Source organism: Corylus avellana, chromosome ca6, assembly GCF_901000735.1.
Source record: "Corylus avellana chromosome ca6, CavTom2PMs-1.0".
Classification (NCBI taxonomy): domain Eukaryota; kingdom Viridiplantae; phylum Streptophyta; class Magnoliopsida; order Fagales; family Betulaceae; genus Corylus; species Corylus avellana.
This window is the reverse complement of record NC_081546.1, coordinates 10,749,910-10,754,035: the sequence shown is the minus strand read 5'-3', so window position 1 is coordinate 10,754,035 and position 4,126 is coordinate 10,749,910.

Below are 4,126 nucleotides of genomic sequence, written 5' to 3'. Positions count from 1 at the left end.
AAAAATTAACATTAATTTTGATATAAAAAAATATGCATTAAAAAACAATTAATGTTAATTGACATAAAAAATTAATTTTTATTGTCATTAGTATAAATTATAGTTTATTATCATTAGTATAAATTACTTACTATATATGTATGCGTGTATATATATATATATATATTGTGTACCAATTAATATAATTATTACATGCAAGCATATAATTCAACCATTTCATTAATATTAATTTGAACATCATATATATATATCATGCATGCATAAATCGATCAGTTTAGTAATATTAATATGATAGCTAGCCATATTATTTTAAAAAAAATATATAAAACATACTTGATACATTTATTTTATAAGACCCGCAAACCTCACATGAACTCGGCCAACACAACATATGTGGTCGGTCAGTGGATATATCTAATTATCTATACATCTAGAATATTAATTTATTTATTCTCTAATTAATTGTAATTGGATATTGTATGGATAATGTGTTATATAATAGGAAAAAATTATATCATACAATAAATATAATTTTAATAGAAATTAAATGATAGAGTAAATATAATTTTAATAAAATTAAAATAAATATAATTTATAATAATTTAAATAATATAATATATTTAATTATTTACTATAATTTTTTGACGTGCCATAAAAAACTTTTGACGTGTTGTAGTTAGAACGTCAAAATATTTGACGTGTCTAACCAACACGTCAAAAAAAAAAATATTAAGTTTAATTTTATCACATGTATATATATATCAAAATTAATTTTAATTTTGATATAAAAAAATATGTATTAAAAAAAAAAATTTTAATTGGCATAAAAAATTAATTTTGATTGGATAGGAAAATTATATTTTATCATATTAGTATAAATTACTTGGTATATATGTATGCGTATATATATCACATGCGTGCCAATTAATATCACACACACACACACACACACATATATATATATATATATAGACGTGTGTGTGTACATGCATAATCATACTATTATCTGTACATCTATAATATTAATTTGTAAAAAATTAAGATTTGAATTGGTATGAAAAATTAATTATATCATATTAGTATATACGTATATATCACATGCATGCCAATTAGCTAGTATTATAATCATATACTATTGTACAATTAATATTATTACATGCATATGAATCAAACATTTCATTCATATATATATATGATATGAAATTCTCATGCATAAATTATTCTAGCTAGTAATATTAATTAAACAAATGAATTTTATTATTTGTACATTTAGAATATTAATTTGTTTATTATCTAATTAGTTTTAAGTATATTGTATGGATAATGTGTTATATAAGATAAAAAATTGATATAATAAATAATGGTATAAATTAAAATTGTATAGTTTTTAAATTTAAATTTAAATTCTTACCAAAAAAAGAAAAAAAAAATTTAAAAGAGTTCTTGACATGTGGCACGTCAAGAGTTCTCGATGTGCCATGTGGCACGTCAAAAACGGTCCTCGGGAAGGCGCGCCCGCCAGCTGCGCCTTCCCTTTCTTTTTCTTTTTTTCCTCTCTTTCTTTCTCTCCCCCGCACAACTCAAGCTAGACCCATTTTCATCCGCTATTTTTTTTTTCTCCATAGCCCTCTGCAGCATTTCTCTCACCCGCGTGCTCTCTCTCAGCTCAGCCGTTTTCTAGGCCTCTTTGGATCGCGCGTTGTCTCTCTCTCTCTCTCTCTCTCGGTGGTTCTCTCTCTCCCTCGGTGGTACTTCTCTCTCTCACCGGCGTCCGTCACCGCCGCTGCTCCCTCCGGCGACCAAGCCTTTCCCGATCAACTCTAAAAAATTAGGTATATATATACCTGATTTTAAAATATATATATAAACTAATTTATTTATTTATTTATTTATATAAATTAATATATAAATTATATAAATATGCTATTTACAGTACTACTGTATATTATTATATATTGTTTGTGTAGTTAATTATATTAGCAAATTAAATTCTTTTTACATGTTAACTAATTAATTTATTTGCTTAAGATTTATGTTATATAATATTACTTGTTTGACATATATGTTTTGTATATGGTGAGAATATTGTTTAATGTATTTGCATGCATGCATGCAAAATTACGTACCCTCATAGTTTGAAATTAGTTTTTTTGTATAGGATTTTCCATTTACATTTAGACCCATATTTGTGTAGGTTTTTCTTTTGCACATTGTTGTAACCAAAAAAAATATATATATATATACACAAATAAGAAATGCATATATACTTTGATCGTTAATTTATGATTAGATTTTGTAAATTTATAATAAGTATGTAAATGCTAAGATCGAAAAAAGAAAGTAAGAAACAACTAACATAGGTTGCTTGATTTGTTTTGTGTACACTTCCCATATAAATGCATAATGTTGTAATAAGCGGACAAAAAAAAAAACCAACATTTAACCTAGCTAGGTATATCTAATTTATTTAGGGTCCCCCTATATAACAAAATAATTAATTTAGGTCTTACAACTTTAGATTATGTAAATGTCATAAAAAACGAAAACAAAAAATTTGCAGCAAATAAGATAGCCACATATATTTTATCTAGGTTCCCCATGTGGCATGTCAAATGTTTTTAAATTTGGACCGTAATTTTGTTTAGGTTTTGCAAATTTTGATTATGTAGATGTATAATTAATACTTAATGTGTGTGTTTATTTGTTAAAAATATACAAAAATTTTAAACGATGTACTTAAAGAAATACACAAAAGAAAAAAAATAACATCTAACTAACTAACTTAGATTTATTTTATTCAGTTAGGGTTACAGTAACAAAAGCTATGGACAAGAGTTGGATGACAAAGTCTAGGTGTACGAGGGAATACAGAGACGGGTGTAGATCATTCGTGGAGTTTGCAGTTAGGAACTGTGCAATCCCTGATGAAAAAATTCACTGCCCCTGTAAGGTGTGTCGTAATAAGCAGCGCCACCCGCCGGATTTGGTATTTGACCACTTGACAGGGGGTAAGGGAATAATGATTGCATACAGAACTTGGTATTATCACGAGGAGAGGCCTGTTCGGTCTCCTATTGTAGTGTCTACTTCGACTACCACGATCATAGATCAGGGTATAGGCACAACACAAGATGAAACTATGCAGTCAATGTCGTGTGATCTATTCGGCATGCACGGAGTCGTCGAAGACAATTGTGAGCCTGAAGTGGCGGTGCAGGGGAATGAAGAAACTGTGAATGAAGCAACTGACGATGGTGACGTACTAAAGTACAATAACTTGCTTAAGAAGGCAGAGAAGCCACTTCATGATGAGACCAAACATAGCAAGCTTAGTGCTACTGTACATCTGTACAATTTGAAGTGTGTTGGCGGACTTAGTAACACAATATTTTCATCTTTTCTTAAGTTCATCAATCAGTTGTTACCTCCTAGTGATGAAGCTTTGCCAGTTAATACATATGAGGCAAAAAAGTTTCTAAGGGACATGGGCCTCGGGTATGAGAAGATCCCAGCGTGTCCTAATAATTGTGTGTTATTCTAGAAGAACAATCAGGATTTGGATACATGTACTGTTTGTGGAGTATCTAAGTGGAAGGATGAAATTCAGTTGGATGAGGATGGGCAAATCCATATCATCGAGTAAGAAACGCCCGGTTAAGGTGTTGCGGTGGTTTCCACTCATACCACGGCTACAGAGATTTTTTATGTCAGAGCATACTGCTCCTTATATGAGGTGGCATGCAAAAGGCCGGACTAAGGACGGTGTATTGAGGCACCCGGCCGATGGTGAAGCATGGACGGCATTCAATAATTTGCATCCAGACTTTTCGACGGACAGCAGGAACGTCAAGCTTGGACTAACCTCGGATGGATTTAATCCATTCTGGAACATGAGCACATCCCACAGCAGTTGGCCTGTAATGCTTGTACTGTACAACTTGCCTCCTTGGACGTGCATGAAACAAACATCATTTATACTATCCCTGATAATCCCGGGCCCAAAGTCACCTGGAATGGATCTAGATGTCTACCTACAACCCTTAATTGAGGAGTTACAGGAACTATGGACTGTAGGTGTACGCACATTTGACGTGTCCCAAAAAAAGAACTTTGTGTTGCGGGCGCA